General features: G+C 46.6%; 1 long non-coding RNA gene across 5 annotated transcripts in view; it reads left to right on the top strand.

Annotated features, from left to right (window-relative positions):
- LOC106509733 overlaps positions 1-21,624 on the top strand; it is a 283,958-nt gene that overhangs the window by 199,621 nt on the left and 62,713 nt on the right. The window contains exons 6-7 of one of the 5 annotated variants that reach the window (XR_002342498.1): positions 12-61; positions 1,351-2,341. The exons of 2 other annotated variants lie outside the window; for them this stretch is intronic. This is a non-coding gene — a long non-coding RNA (uncharacterized LOC106509733). Of the gene's footprint in view, positions 1-11; positions 2,342-21,624 lie in introns of those variants that run through there. 2 more of the 5 variants (XR_002342495.1, XR_002342501.1) reach the window with 2 other exon arrangements.

Genomic DNA, 21,624 nt, shown 5'->3' on the forward strand with positions numbered 1-21,624 from the left:
TCACTTAACAGATCAAACTCTGAGGCAAGACTCCTGTCCTTGACCAGACAAGAATCCCAAGGTGATTCTTCAACATTGAAATGAGGGGGAAATAGAGGTTCATGAGAATATTAAAAAGACAGGTGACAGAATGAAAGCCTCGGTCGCCAGACTGTTGGCTGAGCTCAAATGAAGTGGGTCGGTCTCTTGGGAGTTACAGAATCAAATTGTGATTCTTAGTTTCCTGGCTGCTGCTTCTTAAGGAGTAGTTCTGGTTTGGTCTTTAAGGATCTTGCAGCTGAGTTGCCTGGAGGAAAATGTCTGTATGTGTTAAAACCTTTTCTGTTCCTGATGAAAGAGGGGGTGCCATAGCCCTCTAATCAATAGGGGATGGGGAACACTGCTGGGTCCAGGCCCACCTTCCCAGTTCAGCCCTGGGCTCCTCTGAGGGGTTAGAAAGGCATCCAAGAGGAAGGGACATCTATGAGATCAAGGCCACGGCCACCTAGCCAGGTCTTTGGAGGGAGTGGGGTGGATGGGGAGTTTGGGGTTAGTAGATGCAAACTGTTACCTTTAGAATGGATGGACAATGAGGTCCTGCTGCAGAGCACAGTCCAACCCCTTGTGATGGAACGTGATGAAAGATTCTATAAGAAAGAAAGTGTGTATAGATGCAGGACTGGGTCACTTTGCTGTGCAGGAGAAATTAACAGAACAACGTAAATCAACCATAATAAAAAAATTAAAAAAAAAAACAAGGCCACCTGCACCCACATATGAAGGGATGACTCTCGATTTGGGGGGCCCTTTGAATGTAAGGTCGTGTATATGAGAGATGAGAGACTGGCTCCTATAATTCCGACCCTGGTTAGGAGCTGAACCAAAGAGAAACACAATAAAACAAAGGTGTCTGAAACCAGGAGAGGTAGGCTCATCCAGTGTGGGAGCCTCCTAGCCCATCCTCCTGTCAAAGTTGTGTGACAATGGCCTTCAGTGGCCCAGATGTTCGGCCTGGCTCTCCCTTCTCGGTGTGGCTCCATCCCAGCCTCCCTCCTGTGGCTTTTATTAAATAGCAGTTTGCCTTTAATCTGAGAAAGGTGGTCTATGAGAGTCATTACCTACTGAGGGACAGAGAGCAGCAGCGCAATTCGACATACTGCCAGGCATGAACACACATGCACACACATGTGTTCGTATGTGGTGACGGGGGCAGTTCATGCCAACGAAGGAAATGAAATACACTTGTTGGAGAGAAAACTGGCATATGCCACTCCTGTCCCAGAGGAGACCAAGCCTGTGCTTGGTGCCCCCTTATAGGTCTGCAGATGAATCACAGAATTGGTCTGATTTTAGCCCTAACCCATCTTGCAGGGCCCCTTGGTGCCAGCGCCCTAGCTTCCTCCAAGACTCTACAGAACACAAGAGAGAATAAAGCAAGCTTTCTTCAGCTCAGGACCACCACGTGGAAAAAGCCTAACCCGGCTGGAAAGGGGCAGGGGGCAGGGCCTGGAGCCAAGGAAATCTCTTCAAGGAAAAAAAGAAAAAAACAACCCTCTTTACTCTCTCCCCATAGTGACAAATTTAACTTGTCAGATGCAAGTTCAACTTATGGACGACCTGCTCATGACTGATAATCTCCATAGTAACTGCTGTGTCACGTGATGACACAGCCCCGGCAGAGCTGGGAGAGCAGCTCTCCAGACTTCTGGCATATGCCACCAAGTCAGCCTAATTAACAGGCGTGGAATGGAGACTTGGGTTTAAGTCATCGACATACATTCTAAAAGAAGAACGAAGATATTCTAGCACCTTCTCTTCCCATTCAGAGGGCCCTGTGCCTGGATCAAGGCGGAGGGTGGGGGGTGGGGTAAGGGGGTTGGGGGAGGGGCTGCAACCTGGTACCCCTGCCCCCTCCCTCCAATTCCTCTTTTTATTAAGGCTTATGCATTTCTACTTTAGTTTGCTTCTCCCTGCAAAATACAGGTATGATGTATTTAAAGCTCTCTCTCTGTGACGTTTTGTTCCGAGATGAGAAAATGCTTTGTCCTTCCCAAGATGCTCCTTCAGTTGGCTTGAAGGTCAGTCTGGTGACTTGATGAGGGTGGAAAGTTGGGTCCTTTTCTGAGGCTTAAAAACCTTTGGGACTTGCTCCAGTGAGGAGGTGACAGGGCTGCCTGTGTCCATGGCCCAGCCCGTTCACAGCCATGGCTGCTCTTGCCAACGCTGGCATAGACCTTCAGAAATCCATGCCTAGGCCATTAGGGCAGCTCTGCTTGTCCCAGACTTGAGCATTTCGCTTTGTTCACTCAGGGACAATTGTCCCATTGTCTCCAGGTTAATAAAGTTTCCGGTCAAAACACAATGATTTCAAACATCTCTTGGGCTCCTTTGCCCTTCATCTGGGACTGGTTGGAACATCAATTTCCTTGGAACTGCCTCCTCCAAGTGGGTTCTGCAGTTAGTGCGAGACTGCAGGCACATCTTCATCAACCTGGAGCGACCCGAACAGCCGACCGAACTGTGTGTATGTGAGTGCGTGTGAGCCCTGGACGTGAACCACCTAAACAAGAAAGCAAAGGCTGTTTGGTGGGAGCTGACCCCAGCCAGGGAGTCAGCCACCATCACGGTCACTTGCTTTTGGCATCACCAAGGCAGACAGGGCTGGGGTGGGGAGGAGAAGCAAGATTTCTGGAGGAAAAGAAAAGGGGCTCCAGGTGTGCTCTGCTGGGAGCCCATCAGTGGGGAAAGCTGGAGGCAGCAACTAGCTGTCATAGTCGCAGCATCCTATGGGGTGGATTAGCAATGCATAGCTGGCTTTCTCTTCTGGTCCCAAGTTGGAAGTGGGGACAACAGTTAGGGAAACTAATTGGTTTTAACTACCTCCTGGCAGTTTGGGACCAACTGCTATGAAGTCATTTGGCTTCCTTAGCTGGTTGTTGCATACTCTGGGTCCAAGTTCTTTCTCTGTTTTTAGGGCCGCACCTGTGGCTCATGGAAGTTCCCAGGCTAGGGGTTAAATCAGAGCTGTAGCTGCTGGCCTACGACACAGCCACAGCAACAGCAACACCAGATCTGAGCCGCATCTGCAACCAACACTGCAGCTCAAGGCAATGCCAGATCCTTTAACCCACTGAGGGAAGCCAGAAATTGAATCCTCATCCTCATGGATACTAGTTGGGTTCTTAACCTGCTGAGTCACAACGGGAAGTCCCGGAGCTCTTTCTAATACATGGTCTGGCCATGATCCATAGGTATGTTCAGTCTCAGAGTGTATACAAGACTGTCGTCTTCCAGAACCTGCTTAGCATTCATAAGAAGTTGAACAGGCATTCCCGTTGTGTCCTAGCAGGTTAAGAACCTGACTAGGAGCCATGAGGATGCAGGTTCGATCCCTGGCCCGACTCAGTGGGTTAAGGATTCAGCATTGCCACAGCTTAGGTCACCGATGTGGCTCAGATCCAGTGTTGCTGTGGGCAGTGGGCGAAGGAAAGTCATCTTTTTTTGCAAATAGCCACAGGTGGAAATTCAGGGTGATTTTGAGAGAACTGAGTTCAAGGGCTTCCCTATCAACTGCTGCTTGGACCCACCTGAAGGTCATCTGCTGGGAACAGTGGATTGTAAATTGGAGGCCAGCTCTGGGTCCTGGGTGGGTCAGAATGCAAACCATGAAGTGCACCAAGGTAGCCTGTAGATACACCCAACTCAGGAATCCCGGTCTTCACCAAACCCTCCGAAGGCTGAACTTCACTGCCTTATCTTCAGACTTGCTGCTTTTACCAAGAACAGAGTTACTGAGAAGGCAGTCAAGGCCGATCTATTTTTAACCAGGCGACCAAGCCCGAAGACAAGAACGCTGTCCCTGGTGATGGAATGTCACATCCCTTGCAGCAGGTGGTGGCTTCTGACAGGCCGTGGTCCAGATGGCAGCCAACTCCACCCACCCGTCAGGCAGGCGACAGTGTTTCCAGACGTACTCCTTGTTTAGACAAGGCATTTCTGCCTGCAGTAACATGCCTTCAAGCAGCAAAAGGATTCTAGATCTTTCCAGAGGTCACGGACTGGAGGCTCAGAGGCCACATTCAGTCTGGAGAGTGTGTTTTACTTGGCACACATGTGTTTACGTTTTTAAACTACTTGTCAAGATTTAAAAATCAGGAGCTTGGCTTTCACATTTAAAAAAAAAAAAAAAAAACATGTATTTTTCCAACTTCTCCTAGAAAATGGGATGATCTGGTCACACTGGGCCATCTTCCCACCCGAGGATGCTCAGAAGAAGAGCAGCTGCCTATTCTCTTCTCCACCATAGTCCCCGTTTGGCCTTCAGTTTTTCTCTGTTTGTCATTGTTATGGACCAGATGTCCCCCCCCTCAAATTCATATGTTGAAATCCTAACCCCCCCACCCGACGTGATGGTGTCAGGAACTGGGACCTCCGGGAATTAATTTGGTTATAAGGACAGAACCCTCATGAATGGGCTTAGTGCCCTAATGGGAGAAGCCCCATCTCTGGTCCTCTTTCTGCTGTGTGAGGACACAATAAGAATATAGCTTGGAGCTCCTGTTGTGGTTCAGCAGAAACAAATCTGACTAGTATCCATGAGGACTCAGGCTTGATTCCTGGCCTCACTCAGTGGGTTAAGGATCCGGCAATGCCATGAGCTGTGGTGTAGGTTGAAGAAGCAGCTCAGATCTGGTGTTGCTGTGGCTGTAGCGCAGGCCATCCGTTACAGCTATGATTTGACCCTGGGCCTGGGAACTTCCATATGCCATGGGTACGGCCCTAAAAAGACAAAAAAAAAAAAAAGGGACTATAGCAGTCTGGGAGTTCCCTGGTGGTCTAGTGGTTAGGATTTGGCACTTTCACCACTATAGCCTGGGTTCAATCCCTGGTCTGAGAACTGAGATCCCACATCAAGCCCCTGCAGCCTGGGGCAACAAAAGAAAAGAAAAGAATATAGCAGTCTACTGCCCAGAAGAAGGTCTTCACCAGAACCTGACCATACTGGCATCCAGAATGGAGACCCCTCACCCAGGGTGCTGTGCCTGGTGGCGCTGGGGACACTCTTTGATAAAAAGGAAATGGGAAAATAATTTTGAAAATGATTTTGAAAATGCTCTCACAGATGGCAGAGAAATGCTGTGTCGTTGTGGAGTCCTTATTCTGTCCTAGGCCCTGCTCTCAGCACCTGCTGGCCTTTCCTTCATTTAATCTCCATTATAACCTATCAGGTAGCAACTATTATGATTTCTGCTTTGCAGATACAGATTATTCTTTTCCCTTTTTTTTTTTTTTTTTTTTTTGCTTTTTAGGACCACACCCACGGCATATGGAAGTTTCCAGGCTTGGGGTCGAATCGGAGTTCCAGCTGCTGGCCTATATCACAGCCACAGCAACCTGGGATCTGAGCTGAATCTGTGACCTACACCACAGCTCCCGGCAATGCCGGATCCTCAATGCACTAATCGAGGCCAGGGATGGAACCTGCATCCTCATGGATACTCCTCAGGGTCTTAACCTGCTGAGCTACTATGGGAACTCCAGATACAGATTATTCTTAGCTCGGAGTGGTCTGGATGTTGTAAAACACCCTCAAGGACCGCATGGCCTCCAAAATAGCACCACTCTGGGCTGCATATGTGATGGGACAGAGGAACCATCTCTCCCCACACACACCCCCTGCTTTCCTGGGGTCTCCTAATCTGTGCAGGCCTGATGTGAGGGCTGGACAGGATTCAGCAAAGAAGCATGCCTCTGTTAGTCCCCTCTCCCTGCATAAAGTCATTGCAAAAGGTTAAAACTGCACAGAGCTCATCATGGCAAAGCTTAGATTCAAACCACACAGACCAAGCTTTTAGCCTTTTAGCTGTGCGGCCTCCTATTATAATGCGATTATAGATAGTATAACCTAAATTTGAAAGACCACCCACTGCTTTCTTTATTGGATCCTTCCAATAAACTAGTCATGCTGGTAGCATAATTCCCTAAGGAAACAGAAAATGACTAGTCTAAAATAAATCTGGAGGACACACCCAGCCACAAAGTGGGAGGCGTTTCTATACAAACACAAGCAGGGCTTTTCTCTCCAGCCAGGCTGTGCTCACGGCTAAGAATCCAGGACTCAGCCGCCAGGGCAGGGAGCTAGAGGCCGAGAGAGAGGCAAGAGATGCCAGCCTGCAGCAAGGGGCAAACAGGGCAAAGAAATAAAAAGGGTTTAAAAAAGCAGATGGAAGAATTCTGAATGCAGCTGGGCTTGGGCCCTGGTGGGCGGAGCTTGAGGCCACGCCAGGCGGGCGGGGATCATTTGCATAACACTTAACAGCAGGTAGAGGGGGGTCAGCGGCTAGACTCTTCACTGGACCTGGGTCCTGAACAAAACGCTTACCCCTGATCCTTGGACACTGTATAGGCCAGAAATGTGTCGTTTAAAAATACAGTCCCAGAAAAATGTCAGATGAATAACATTCATTATTTAAGTACTTCACGGTCTCCCTGGATGCTTGACTTACCCGGAAGTTGGCCTCCTGGAAGCATCTTGACTTATTCTCAAGGATAAACACGTCATCACCGGCAGGGACAGGGAAGGTTATTTTAACACTTTATTTACAATCCCTCAGATTCATTTGGAAAGCACCTTGGGGAAGATTTTAAACCCGAGTGTTCTTACTTAGCGTGACTAACATAGTCCATGAGACTTAACGGCTTTATTAACCCTTTCCAGGTGGGGTGTCTGAGAGAGACACACTTCCCACCCTTGCAGAGGGGAAGGCACCCCCCCCCCCCCAGGACCTGGGTCTCCTGGGCTCGCTGCAGCCGCCGTTGGGGGTTGACCTCCATTTTGGAGGCATTTCTTGGATTAGCAAAGCTGTGGTGTGGGGGTTGGGGCGGGGGGAGGAAAAGAAGGCAGTGTCCTGAAAAGAGGAAATGGAAAATGCAAGAGGGGAAACTGAGTGAGAGGAAGTTGGGGTGGAAAATGAAGGAAGTGCCTGCCAAGGCACCGAGGTTGAGGAGGAGCAGGGCCCAGACAGGAGAGGGGAGACCTGATGGGGGGCTCTGTCAGGACTGAAACTCTTGTTAACACTGGCTTAGCAAAAGAAACCTGCACCGTCCCGCTGGGTTTCCAGAAGCTTCCTCCCAACAGACAGCTGGGCACAGAGCCCCGACTGCCCCCTCCACGCCCCCCTCCTGACTCTCTGCTTGGCATGACTCTCCTGTCCTCAGCTCCTCTGTGTTTCAGGTCCTGCTTGGCCCTAGAACCTGTAAATGAACCCAGTAGTCACACAGGGTTCTAGAAATTACTTCTTTCCAGTTACCTGTGTTGGTTTCCCAAATCACCTCGGAAGGACTTTTAACCATGAAGCTCTGGGAGTTCCTGCCATGGCACAGCAGGTTAAGAATCTGACAGTAGTGGCTCAGGTCAATGTGGAGGCACAGGTTTGATCCCTGGCCTGGCGCCTTGGCTTAAAGCATCAGGCATTGCTGCAGCTGCAGTTTGGATTCAACCCCTGATGACCCAGGAACTTCTGTATGCTGTGGGTGTGGCCATAAAATTAAAAGAAAAAAAAAAAATGAGATTCTGGACTTGGAGGGCGTTACACTAAGAGAAATGTCAGACAGAGAAAGACAAATACAGCCTGTGAATACAGTCATATACACTTATACGTGGAATCTAAAAAAGACCACAAACTAGTGAATACAACCAAAAAGAAGCAGGATCACAGCTATAGAGACCAAACTAGTGGTTACGAGTGGGGGGGAGGGGCAAAGTGGGGGGGGAGGGGCAAAGTGGGGGGGAGGGGCAAAGTGGGGGTGGGGAGGCACAGACTATTGGTGTAAGATAGGCTCCAGGATGTATCGCACAACATGGGGAACAGAGCCAATATTTTGTAATAACTGTAAATAGAAAGTCCCTTTTAAAAATTGTTTAAAATTTTAAAGAAAAAAAAATGTGGCTCCACCCATTCAAGTGGCCTGATCACCACAAGCTCCACAACAAGAGGGTGCAGAGAGCAAATCCACGCAGGTGGGGGCTTTCACAGGACAAGTTAGTGGCTTCTAATTCTGCTCTTCCCTCAGCCCTGCCTTTGGAACCTCTGGGCTACCTCTGAGGCAAAACATTTCCCAGACTAAGTTTTAGAAAATTGTAAACTCCGAAAGACTTTTCTACCTGCCATCTGCAAGTTGGGTTTAACCTTAGAAAATTTATAAGACTTTTTTTTTCTCCTTTTTTTCCCTTCCAGTTTTATTGAGACGTAACTGACACACAGTGCGGTGTGTCAGGCGGACAGCAGCATGATTTGACAAACATGTTACTGAACCAGTGAGTGAACAGCCACTATCTCATGTTACAAAAGAAAAAAAGGGGAAAAAATTTTTTTTTCCTTGTGAGAAGAACTCAGGATTTACTCTCTTAACTTTTTTGTGTGTGTCTTTTTTTTTTTTTTTAAGGGCCGCACCTGTGGCATATGGAGGTTCCCAAGCTAGGGGTCAAATTGGAGCTGTAGCCACCAGCCTACACCACAGCCACAGCCACACCAGATCCAACCCGCTTCTGCGACCTACACCACAGCTCACAGCAACACCGGATCCTTAACACACTGAGCGAGGCCAGGGGTTGAACCTGCGTCCTCATGGATGCTAGTCAGATTCGTTTCCACTGAGCCACAATGGCAACTCCTCTCTTTCTTATAAAGTAGGCAATAGTGTTCATTATGTAATCACGTTGTACGTGACATCCCTCATATTTATTTGTCTTCAAACTGGAAGTGTGTACCTTTTGACCACCTTCATCCAACTTATAAAATTTTATAATTGGGAAGCCTCAAACGTTTTACTTTAAAAAGGAAAAATTAAGAGTTCCCATTGTGGCTCATCGGAAATGAACCTGATTAGTATCCATGAGGATGCTGTTTTGACCCCTGGCCTCACTCAGTGGGTTAAGGATCCGGCATTGCCATGAGCTGCAGCATAGGCCACAGAGGAGGCTCAGATCCCACGTTGCTGTGTGGCTGTGGCATAGGCCGGCAGCTGCAGCCCCAATTCAACCCCTAACCTGGGAAGTTCCATATGGTGCCGGTGAGGCCTTAAAAAGAAAAAAAAGAAAGAAAAAGCAAAAAATTGGTCCATATTACACCATATGAGGAAGATCTTTAAGACCAGAGGATGTGAGGGGAAAAAAAGGAGTTCCCTTTGTGGCTCAGTGTGTTAAGAACCCGACACAGAGTCTGGGAGGATGCAGGTTTGATCTCTGGCCTCACTCAGTGGGTTAAGGATCCGGCATTGCCATGAGCTGCAGTGTAGGTCCCACATGGCTCAGATCCCACGTTGCTGTGGCTGTGGCGTAGACTGGCAGCTGCAGCCCCAGTTCAACCCCTAGCCTGGGAAGTTCCCTAGGCCATGGGTGTGGCTGTAAAAAGAAAAAAGAAAAGATGTGACACAGGTCCTAAAACTTCCTCTTCCATTAGTGTTTATTTCACCTTGAGTATGACGCTCAGCCCCCCACCTCCAGAAATGACCTTGTGTCCCTACACTTCTTCCTCGTGGAAACATTCCAGGAGGACTCTCGTTCCCCGAAGGCAGGATGTGGCAAAAATAACATCAGCAGGTGGGATGGGGGCCGGAGTGGGGCTCCCTGCTCTACCCCTTACTTTTGTAGCCCTTTGAGCAAGTCCCTGGCCTCTCCAGGCTACAGTTTTCTCCTCCACATAACACAGAGGATCCCATCTAAAACAACCCTCTGTCTAGAAGATTGCCCAAAGTCAGGTAAGAAACTCTGCCAACAAAAAGATATGGAATCCTTGTTTGACAGCAGGCCCCACCCCCACCCCAGGGCCTTCACTTCACCTTCATCGTCACAGCCTCTCTGGCTCGCTTATATAAGTCCCTTTCCCTGCTGCTGCCGTTTCCCTCTGGGGAGCCTGGCCCATGAAAATCATGCAGAAGACCGTCAGAACTGCCAGAAAAGCAGGGCAGACAAATGCCCTCGTTTTCCAAGGAGCAGACTGTGTAAACCACAAGGGGGGGACTTGTGATGCTAATCTTTGGCAGAACTCTCAAGGGAGTTAGCAAATAGCAACTGGAGATAAAGCAGAGCTTGGTACAAAGGTCAACCTCTGGGCTGACTCAGGTCACCCTCTGCTCTCCACCTGGGTGGGGAGGGGCAGACTCCAGAGCCAGCAGCAAACAGTACACTTTTTTCAGGAATTTGAGAAGTTCTTGACATCCTGCAACAAAAACAACCTCAACATTTCCCTGAAGAGAAACCCATGGGATCTGGGGCCAGGGTGGCTTTTCTCATCCCTGAGAAATGTGCCGGGGCGATTGGCTACCCCTGGAGGAAAGACTAAAGTAGGAAAAGAAAAGATAGGGTATGTTTATGACCTTGGGCTTGGAGTGGGCACGACCGCAAGCAAACACAGATCACAAAGGCAAACAGAGAAAGAGTGATGTCAGCCTTTATCAAAATGTGAAACTTCTGATTCAAAGTCACTCATCACCAGACTCTGAGATAAAAGACAAGCAACAGAGTGGGAGAAGATATTTGCAATATCTATAGCTGTGTGTGTGCATGCGTACCTATGCAGATATGCACGCTTATACATACAAGGATAGAGCTACATATACGCAGAAAGGTAAACACATACACATAAATTTTGGATTATTATCCAGACTCTATCACGAACTATCAACCTGTAAGAAAAAAGACGAACGCCAACAACCCAATAGAAAAATGGGTAAAGGAGATGCCAGCCAGTTCACAAAGTGGGAAAGTCCAGGGGGATTCTTGCTTTATCTTTCGGGTGCAAATTATTTCCCATGAGAGCTTATTCTTCTGTGAATTTTATAAGGAAAAATAAAGAAGAGGAGTTTCAGTTGTGGCTCAGTAGTAAGGAACCCAACTAGTATCCATGAGGATATGGGTTCCATCCCTGGCCTTGCTCAGTGGGTTAAGGATCCAGCATTGCCATAAGCTGTGGTATGGGTTGCAGACGCTGCTGGGATCTGCGTTACTGTGGCTGTGGTGTAGGCCAGCAGCTGTAGCTCCGATTCAACGCCAAACCTGGGAACTTCCATATGCCTTGGGTGTGGCCCTAAAAAAATTTCAAAATAAAGAAGAAAATTACCGGAAAATGAAACCTAAACAATATGCCCTATTAGTTTGCCAACACTTAGGAAGGGAACACAATCTATAAAGCATGAGCTCTTTGGTGTGCAGCTGGGCAGCTACAGGTCAGCAAGGGTCAGAGGATGACCTGGACAGGGGATGGGGGTGGGGTGCGGATGGGAAGGGAGGCCCAGCTCCCTGTGGCTCAGTGCCTGGCAGCCCAAGTGGCCCTCAGCTGCTCCTAGGGTGGTGTAAAATATGGACTCCAAACTTAAGACCCTCTGGAGTTCCCTGATGGCTCAGTGGGTTAAGGATCTGGCGTTGTTACTGCTGTGGCACGGGTTCGATCCCTGACCTGGAACTTCCACGTGCCATGTGTGTGCCTCCCCCAGTTTAAGATTCTCTGACCAAAATTCTATCATCAATGTTCCAATACACATATGCAAGTTTTAAAAGGACTGAAGAGAATTTCCGCCCACTTCCAATGTACAGTTTAGAAAACTACATTTGAATTATTGATGTTGAAATTGCATTTAGAGAGAGGCTAGAATGAGCCTATTTTCAGACTAAAAACAAAGCATCATTATGACGGAGCATGATAATGTTTGAAAATAGAATGTGTACATGTATGTGTAACTGGGTCACCATGCTGTACAGTAGAAAAAAAATTGTATTGGGGAAATAACTATTAACAAATAATAATTTACCATAAAAAAATAAATTCAGTACCAGTCCTGTATTTTGAAAGACAAAAACAAACAAACAAAAATAAAGTATCAGCTGTTATTTCTGTTTTACCCTTTCTCTTTCTCTCTCCCTCTGTGTTTTTTTCCTTCTTTTTCCATTCACCCATTTCTTCTGTCCTTTAGCAAAGGGTTGTTTATGGACCTTCCAAGTGCCAAGTGTTGAGCTGGCTTCCGCAAAGCCATAGCCACCCTGTCCTGACTTCAGGGCTCTGCAGAGGAGAGTGAGTGCCCCAGCTAGGGATGTGAGGGACTTGGGAAAATGACATTGGTGGACACAGGGGTCTTCCTGGAGAGGGTGCTAGGTGCCCTAGAGGCCCCAGAGCAGCCTTCAGGATCCATAGCATGCAGGCCTAGGGATTCTAGCAAAAGTGTGCTGTCTTTACTGGCATCAAGACAGCCATGTTACATGTTGGTGGCCATGTGGGGTCTGTTGCCGGGATGGGTTAGGGAACGGTGAGTAAGCAGATTTAGTCACTGTGGGAATAGTCATTCTTTTTTCTTCTGAAATGCTGCTCTGCTTCTCAGAAGAGTGTGTGTCTTCACCCCACAAGTAGGGTAAGTGTTAATATTCCTCTGAATATCTTAAGCCCTCAGCTTAGACGCTGGGCTCCATCATGTTGGCCCCGAAGGCTTCAGGAGGAAGGAGACCAGTGATTCTATCCAGCTCTCCTCTTTCTCCAGTTGCCTCCTCCTTGACAGCCTCTGGCCCCCTGTCTCTCGAGAGCTTGATTGGAGAGACACGTTTTATGCCTTACAAGTACCTACTACTAGGAGGTCTTTTATAAAGGAGCCCCCATGAGAAAACCTTCCTGTCAACCCGCAGTGCTTGGCAACAAGCCAGATGGAAACATCTAGCCATGTACAGCAAGTGCAGTGAAGCTGCAGGGATTTCTTCCATGGGGTTAGAGGGGTACCTTTGCCTTGGGGTCTGACCATTACTAGGAGTAGGCTCACTGACCACCAAAAAAAAAAAGAAAAATGAGCATCTCATTCAAAATCCAACTTGGGCCTTTTTCTTTTCTCTTTTTTTAGCCATCTTTCCTTTTTTCTTTTTTTTCCCCCCTTTTTTGGAGTTCCTGGGCCAGGGATCAGGTAGGAGCTGCTGTTGCCACTTGGGCCACAGCTGTGGCAATGCCTAATCCTTAACCCACTGTGTCCCAGTGCTTCGAGACGCCACCGATCCCATTGCACCACAGTAGGAACTCCTCTTTTTGGCTGCACCTGCAGCATATGGAGATTCCCAGGTTAGGGGTCGAATCAGAGCTACAGCTGCTGGCCTGCGCCGGAACCACAGCAATGCAAGATCCGAGCCTCATCTGTGACCTACACCACAGTTCACGGCAATGCCAGATCCTTAACCCACTGACCAAGGCCAGGGATCGAACCTGTGTCCTCATGGATACTAGTCAGGTTTGTTACCACTGAGCCACAATGGGAACTCCCAGAAACTCCTCTTCCTATTTTTTTAAATATAGGAGTGTGTGGCTCTTAGCCGCTCCTTCCTTTTCTTAAAGTAGGAGGCTGGGCTCCAGGGCACTGACTTGTCAGCTGTGCCCAGGACCTGTGCACCATTGCCTCACCTGTCCTTGGGAGGAGGGGCCCTGGACAGAGTTTGGGTTGATTGTCTTGTCTGCATCCTGCCCTTCAACGCCCTGCCACAGATGGTGTCACTTTAGTTCCCTACCTTCTCCTGAGGTCTCTCTCTTTAGCCTCTGATGTCAAGCCAGGTTCTGAGCTGCCTCACACTCTGCAGTCTCTCCACCAGATCCTGGGACCACCATCTCTTTGGTTCTCATGCATCCAGGAACCCCACTCTGCTGGTAGCACTAACACTATTATGAATCCATCCCCCTCCTCATCCACCTCAAGCAGATCCTGCCTGGTTCCTTCCAACCCACCGTCTTCCCCGCGGGCATCCTCAGACGCACAGCAAGGCTTGAGCTCCCTCGACTGTTTTGTGCCCAAGGAAGGCTCCAAAGGCTGGGTTGGGGGAGGGAGTTTGAGGGGCCCAAGGAAGGCTTCTCAGAGGAACTTCGGGACCCTGGGACCTGACGGAAGCAGAAATATAGACAAGCAAAAAGCCTAAGGGATGTTCTTCAGAGAGAGACAGAGGGCCAGCCCTGTGGAAGATGGGACAAGATGCTTAAAGTGGGTGCAGGCTCTGGGCAGGGCAGCAGCAAGAAAAAGCATGAGAAGAGGGGGAGTTCCCTGGTAGTCTAGTGGTTAGGACTTGGCTTTCACTGCTGCCGCCAAAGTTCAGTCCCTGGCCTGGGAACTGCGATCCCACATCAAGCCGCTGCACAGAGGCAAAAAACAAAAACAAAAACAAAACAGGAGGAGTTGCTACAGGGGGCCTCACAAGCTGAGCTGGGTGTGGTGGGTGGTGGGTGCCTCGGAGGGCCTCCGGCAGGAATCCCTTTCATCGTGATTTGTGATTAGCTTTTCTTCCATCTTTGGGAATAAAAATTGCACAGTCTGGACTTCCTGTTGTGGCTCAGCGGGTTAAGAACCCAACTAGTATCTCTGCGGACTTAGGTTCGAGCCCTGGCCTTGCTCAGTGGGTTAAGGATTCAGTGTTGCAGTGAGCTGTGGTATAGGTCGGAGATGAGGCTCAGATCACACATTGCTGTGGTTATAGCTCTGATTCGACCCCTAGCCTTGGAACTTCCATGTGCCACGGGTGTGGCCCTAAAAAGAAAAAAAAATTGCACAGTCAACTCTTCCTCACAAAAAAATTCGTCATCTTCTTGCAGCATCTGTACCATCCTCTTTTCCCTGGCCTTGATTAGCCTCTGGCCTTTCTGTGAAAGCTCAGTTTTTCAACCCACCCCCGCCCCAGTGTTGGCAGTGGCCTCTCTTGGCATCCAGGCCACCCCGTTCTGTTCCAGCCAAAGCTGGGGTGGGGTTGGCGAATGTCTCCTTTGTGTGCATTTTACACAGCCGAGCTCGGGGCTTTCATGCATCGTCTAGCTCAGGAGGGCAAAAGTGGTGCCTGAGCCCAGAGGTCAGGGATCCAGGACCAGGAGAGTTTTTTGCCTTCCCCCTGTTGGTTCCCAATGCCCCACTACACTATTTGCTGAACATTTTAGGACAAACTGTAGTAACATGTTAACTTTTTATTTCAAACACAGCTTGAATTTTATCCCGTTTTCAGATCACCCAAGAGGATAAATTCCCCTCATCTTAAACCTAATGGTCCGCATTGAGAAATCGCCCCACCTCTGAACACAGGAACTTTTATTTTGTAGCTACTGTCTCTGCTGCTCAAAGTCTGGCTTTCTGTTTGGGAGTCTCCCAGGGTGATGGTGCCGCCAGATAAAAGTTGTAATGGGAGAGGGAGGGCGGGCTCCTGGGAAAAAGGTGGGGCAGAGAGTAAACAGACCTCCAATCTGACAGTCTAGACAGCACCCAGTAGGTCTGCAGAGTGACTCCAACCTCCTATGAATGCCCTCTATTCAGTAGTCCTGGCTTTTGTTTAAGGCTGGGCTCCCTTGTGAAGAGCGGAGAACTGGCTGAACTGGTCTGGCCACTCAGCCACCGTGAAGACGTCCCCCCCAGGCCCAGGACTCAGGTGAATGAAGTCATCAATATTTTCAAGGCAGTTCTAATCTGTGATTAACTTTTATCTCTGCTGTGAAATACCAGCCTCCTTTTCAGCCTGCTAACAATAAGGTTACAACTGGTTGCCCGGAGGGGGCTGTTTCCTGCTAGGCTCAGACCTAAACAGAGGCAGCCTTGAGAAAGCTGACTGGGGGTGGGGACTGGAGGTTGGGGGCACCCCAGGGGACAGCCCCCGAAGGAGGAAGGGACAGGCATTCTCCCTTGTTATTCCAACATACCCAGCCGTCCTGACCTGATTTCAAACTCAGCTCACCCAAAGCCAGACAGACCACTTTCTCCTGCCCTGTCCCCTTGTTTAAGCGGGAAGGGAAGCCTTGATGGAACCATCTGGTAATTTTTGAGCCCTGTCATCCAACCCTGCTTGGAATCCCTCAGTGAACACAGCTACACCTTGCAAGTCCTTCCATCCATCCTCCCCTCCTGCACTCTCACCTTTGCAGGAGACTTTAAATTTCTCGGCCCACATCAGGGCTCAGAAAAAAGGTAGCCAGAGTTGTTTTTCTAAAAGACATATCTGTTCCTCTGACCAAAGTTCCTACTAGAGAGACTCTGGAACTGGACATTCAGGGCCCTGGATGGCCCTGCTGAGAACTTCAGGTTCTCGTACTCATAGGGAATGTTGTAGGTAAACCAGAAAGGTGAAACCCAGGGCTCTTTTGGTCTATATCTTGTTTACTCAATTTTGATGAAGACAGCGTACTAGAAATAGTTTACTTTCCTCTTCATTCTAGTGGTAGAACAAGAGCAGAGCAAGCAAGATGTGACCATTTACACATGGCCTCACTGCTGGGGAGACAGTAGGGAGTGGTGGGGACTAGTGCTAAGACTGGGACAAAGCCAGTAAGCTGCCTAATGAACAAATTTTAAGGAGATGCTCACTCTCAGGGCCTTGCAAATATAGGGTCAGCACCTGAAAGTGAGTGCCTCCTTAAATTTTGCTCCTTGAGCCTCGCTTGCCCCACCCTAGTCTGGCCCTGGTGGTGAAAGGGAAAGTGGATCCACCCAACTGCCTTTTAGCGAGTTGTTGCCAACATAGTGGTCCTGCTGCTGCCAACAGGTGCTGATAGCTGCCCGGTGATGTCAAGTGACAAAATAGACTTTAGAAATAGAATTTTGGAGCCAGGGTGAGTTTTAAATTAGCATCATTCTGTGTGTGTGTGTGTGTGTGTTTAGGGCTGCACTTGCGGCATATGGAGATTCCCAGGCTAGGAGTCCAATTAGAGCTACAGCTGCCGGCCTATGCCACAGCCACAGCAATGCCAGATCTAAGCGGCATCTGTGAACTACACCACAGGTCGTGGCAACTCTGGATCCTTAACCCACTCAGCGAGGCCAGGGATTGAACCTGGATCCATCATCCTCATGGATACTAGCCGGGTTCATTAACCATTGAGCCACGATGGGAACTCCTAGCATCATTCTTTATTCAAGGAATAATGCTTAAGAGCCAGCAGCTTAGCTGCTCTCAGTCCAGGGTGCGCTGGCTGCTTTCAGAGGCAGTAGGTTAGACTCGTATCCAGGTATAGATCCCTCATGATTTCAGGACCCCAACAAACTTTCATGGAGCTTCACTCTAGTACTCATTAGTGTACTAGGAAGGCAGGAAAGAAGAAAAAAAGAAAATGTTTAAAGGCACACAGAACACATAACAGCAAAGCAATAATACATTGAAATATATCAGTAATTGCAGCAGCTATAAATAGGCTTAAACTCATCTATTCCAAGAGAGAAATTATCAGATTGGATTTCTCTAAAAAGTCTAGTTATATCCTGCTTCCAAGAGACCATCTAAGGCAAAACCACATAGAAAGGCTATTTAAAATAGAGGGACAGAAAAATATATACTAGGTCAATGCTAGCAATAACAGACAAATTATAAGAAGAGAAACCACATAATAATCAAGACATCAGCCCAGGCCAAAGCCATCATAGTTCTAAATGTATACAGACCTAGTGCATACTCACCTCAAAGTATAGTGAGAAAATTGACAGAATTGTTTGTCCAAGCTTTCAACTCATCTAGCTTTGTTAGAAATTAATAAAGCAATCAACTGAAAAAAATTAGAAATAAAGTATTTAGAAAATAAAAGTAACAGGCTTTACTAGTTACTAGTTTATCGTGTGTGTGTGTGTGCACGCGCGCGCATGCGTTCAAATATAAAAGTCTGCAACAAAAGAAAAATCGTCATCATTTTCTTTGAGGATACAAAAATCATTGAAAAATTTGACCACACAACTAGTTCACAAAGAAAGACTCAACAACTATCTAGAATCCACCAAACTCACACAGATTCTTTTCTCTAAGCCTAACCCAATTAACTTAGAAATCAATACTAGAACAGGAGTTCCCGTCGTGGCGCAGTGGAAATGAATCCCACTAGGAACCATGAGGTTTTGGGTTCAACCTTTGGCCTTGCTCAGTGGGTTAAGGATCCAGCGTTGCCGTGAGCTATGGTGTAGGGTGCAGATGTGGTTCAGATCTGGCATGGCTGTAGCTGTAGCATAGGCTGGCACCTACAGCTCCAATTAGACCCCTAGCCTGGGAATCTCCATATGCTGCGGTTGTGGCCCTAAAAAGACAAAAACACACACAAAAGAAGAAAAAAGAAATCAATGCTAGAACAGTATGAAACTCATCTATTTTGGAACTCAAAACAATCAGGCTAAAGAGGAAATAACAAACAAAATTTCTCCGGGATAGACTGACAATAAAAGTATTGTGTATCAAAATCCAAGAGTTTGGCAACTGAAAGTATATTTAGAAGTAAGTATATACATGAACGAATTTATTTGTAAGTCATGAGAGACTTACAAATAGGAATGATAGGGAACTACCTTAATATAATCAATGAAGTCTACAAAAAATGCACAGTAAACATTTCAATTATTGAACATTCAATGAAACTTTGGAACATTAGTAACAAGATAAATATGTCCATTATCAGTATCCCAGAAGCCATACTGAGGACAATAAAACACACCAAATAGATAAGAACAAGAATTGGGAGTTCCCGTCGTGGCGCAGTGGTTAACGAATCCGACTAGGAACCATGAGGTTGCGGGTTCGGTCCCTGCCCTTGCTCAGTGGGTTAACGATCCGGCGTTGCCGTGAGCTGTGGTGTAGGTTGCAGACGCGGCTCGGATCCCGCGTTGCTGTGGCTCTGGCGTAGGCTGGTGGCTACAGCTCCGATTCAACCCCTAGCCTGGGAACCTCCATATGCCGCGGGAGCGGCCCAAGAGATAGCAACAACAACAACAACAAAGGACAAAAAAAAAAAAAAAAAAAAAGACAAAAGAATTGACCAGAAAAGAGGCAAAAAATTCTTATTTGCAGAAAACACAATAATCTCCATAGAAAATTCAAGAGGGTTTTCAAGTAAACTAGTCACATGGAAAGAGAATCCAGAAAATCTGCTAGAGGTAATATTTACACACAGTCATTAGTACAATTTTTATGTATTAGTTAAACTGATTAGAAAACGTAACAGGAAAAAATTTCATTTATAGTAGTAACTAAAGCTGTAAGATACCTCTGCATACATTTAACAAAAGTGGTGCAAGTTGTTTTGGTCTTGATTTTGGTTTGGAGAGGGTTGGGTTTTTTATGGGGTTTTGTTGGAGAAAACTTCGAAATACTGCTAAAGAAGATAAAAAATATAAATAAGTGGAATGATTTAACCATGTCCCTGAATGGGAAACTAGACTTTATTTAATAAAGATGTCAATCATCACCTAATTATTCTCTAAATTCAATACAATTTCATCCAAAATCTCAAAGGGTATGTTTTGTAAAATTCAACACGCTGATAACCATCAAGACTAATTATAAAATTATAGTAATTCAGATGGTGAAATATTGGTACAACAATAAACATATCAATAGAAAAATATGGAACTAAGAAAATGATCTACACATATGGAAATTTGATATATACGAGAAGGATTATTACAAATTAGTACCAAAAAAAGGTGGTGGACTCATTCAATAGCAGTGGGAATAATAATATCCTTAGAAGAATAAATTAGATACTTACATCACAACACATGCAAAAATAAATCCAATATTTATTAAATACCTAAGTGTAAAAATCATCAACTTTATTGTTTTGTTTTTGTTTTTTTACCTCTTCAGGCCTTACCCGCGGCATATGGAGGTTTCGCAGACTAGGGGTCTAATCAGAGCTACAGCTGCTGGCCTACACCACAGTCATAATAATGCCAGATCCAAGCCAAGTCTGCAACATACACCACAGTTCCCAGGAACACTGGATCCTTAAATCACTGAGTGAGCCCAGGGATCAAACCTGCAGCCTCATGGTTCCTAGTCGGATTAGTTTCTACTATGCCACGACAGGAACTCCAAAATCAACTACTCTAAACAATTTAAAAGAGAATCTAGAAGGCTTGATTTAGGAACTCAGAGTAAGAATTTATTTTCTCAAACTAGATACAAAAAGACAAACCTTAATGCAAAAAATAATAGACTACTTGGTAGAATAAATAGAACTATATTAATTTTTTAAAAAACTTTGCTCGTAAAAATGGTCAAATCAGACACTGATCTTGCAAGGCAGTCACATAACTGACAAAAGGTCAGTATCCAGACTATATGAACAGACTATATGAATCATTGAAGGGAGAAGAAATGGCTTAATAAAAACAATCAGCCAAGTCATGGACAAGCCCTGGATGAAGCATTCCCAGTATCAAACGAATATTTGATTAGATGGTCAATGTCATTAGTAAACAGAGAAATGCAAACTCAAACCACAAAGAGATACCATCTCTGTATTAAAACAGAGCCAATAGGAGGTACATATATATGGAAAGAGATTTAGGACTTTGTCCCTGTGATAATGGAGGCTGGAAAGTCTAAGATCTGTGGAGTGGACAAGCCGGCTGGAGACCCAGGGAGGAGTTGATGCTACAGTTCAAGTCTGAAGGGCAGATGGCTGGGAAATTACTTCTTGCTTAGGGAAGTCAACCCTTTGGTCTATTCAGACCTTCAACTATTGGATGAAGCCACCCACATTATGGAACACAACCTGCTTCACTCAAAGTCCACCATTTAAAATGTGTCTCATCAAAAAACACCCTGCCAGAAACATCTAGAATAGGCCCAGCTAAGCTGACACATAAAATTAACCATCACAGCCTCTTAGGCATCGGATTGGCACAACCCCTAGTCTGGGTACTGACCAAGTGTTGACATGAAGAGGGAGCCCTGGGAATTTATACGGTGCTGACGATGTAGAGTGAGGCCATCTCTTTGGAGGGTGGGGATCCACACTGGAAAACTCACACATGTGCGTAGCTATTCACTGCAGCTCTGTCTGTGGCTGTGAAAAGTTGAAAAGGAACTGGGAAATTGTCAGCAGGAAACAGATACATTCAGACGGTACTTTCATACAATAGGATATTACACAGCAGTTAAAATAAATGAGAGCAACTCATACCTGCATGGGTACATCTCAAGACAACAGTAAATAACAAAGCCTAGTTTCACAAGTATATATATATAGTAGGGTAGATTTCCATAAAATTTAAAAATATGTAAAGCAATGCTATGTATTATGTATGAACAAACCCCACAGGGAAATCTAAAAACCATGCTTGAGATTAATACACACTAAATTCAATGTAGTGCTGCCTCTGAGAAGTAAGGATGGGCCGTGAGATCAAGGAAGCCTTCAGCTGTGTCTGTAATGTTTATGGATGAATTTTTTTTAAGCCTTGAAACAGATGTGGCAAAATATTAAGATGTAATGAAGCCCTGGGAGTGTACGGATGTTTGCTAGAGTCTCTCCACTTGTGTTTGAAATATTTCCCCAAAAGAAGTATATAGAGAGTTCCTGTTGTGGGTTACGAACCTGACTAATATCCATGAGGATCTGAGTTTGATCCCTGGCCTCTCTCAGTGGGTTAAGGACCCGGCATTGCTGCAAACTGCAGTGTAGTTTGCAGCTGCGGCTCCAATCTGGTGTGGCTGTGGCTGTGGCGTAGGCTGGCAGCTGCAGCTCCAATTTGACCCCTAGTCTGGGAACTTCCATATGCTGCAGATGCAGCCCTAAAAAGCCAAAAAAAAAAAGAAAAAAGAAAAAAAGAGGAAGAAATATATAGAGAGTTCTGTGTGTCTGGTGGGATGGGATATTGGAAGAGTTAATGCCCCGAACAGCA

The sequence above is a fragment of the Sus scrofa genome, chromosome 3 (genome assembly GCF_000003025.6).
Source record: "Sus scrofa isolate TJ Tabasco breed Duroc chromosome 3, Sscrofa11.1, whole genome shotgun sequence".
Lineage (NCBI taxonomy): Eukaryota > Metazoa > Chordata > Mammalia > Artiodactyla > Suidae > Sus > Sus scrofa.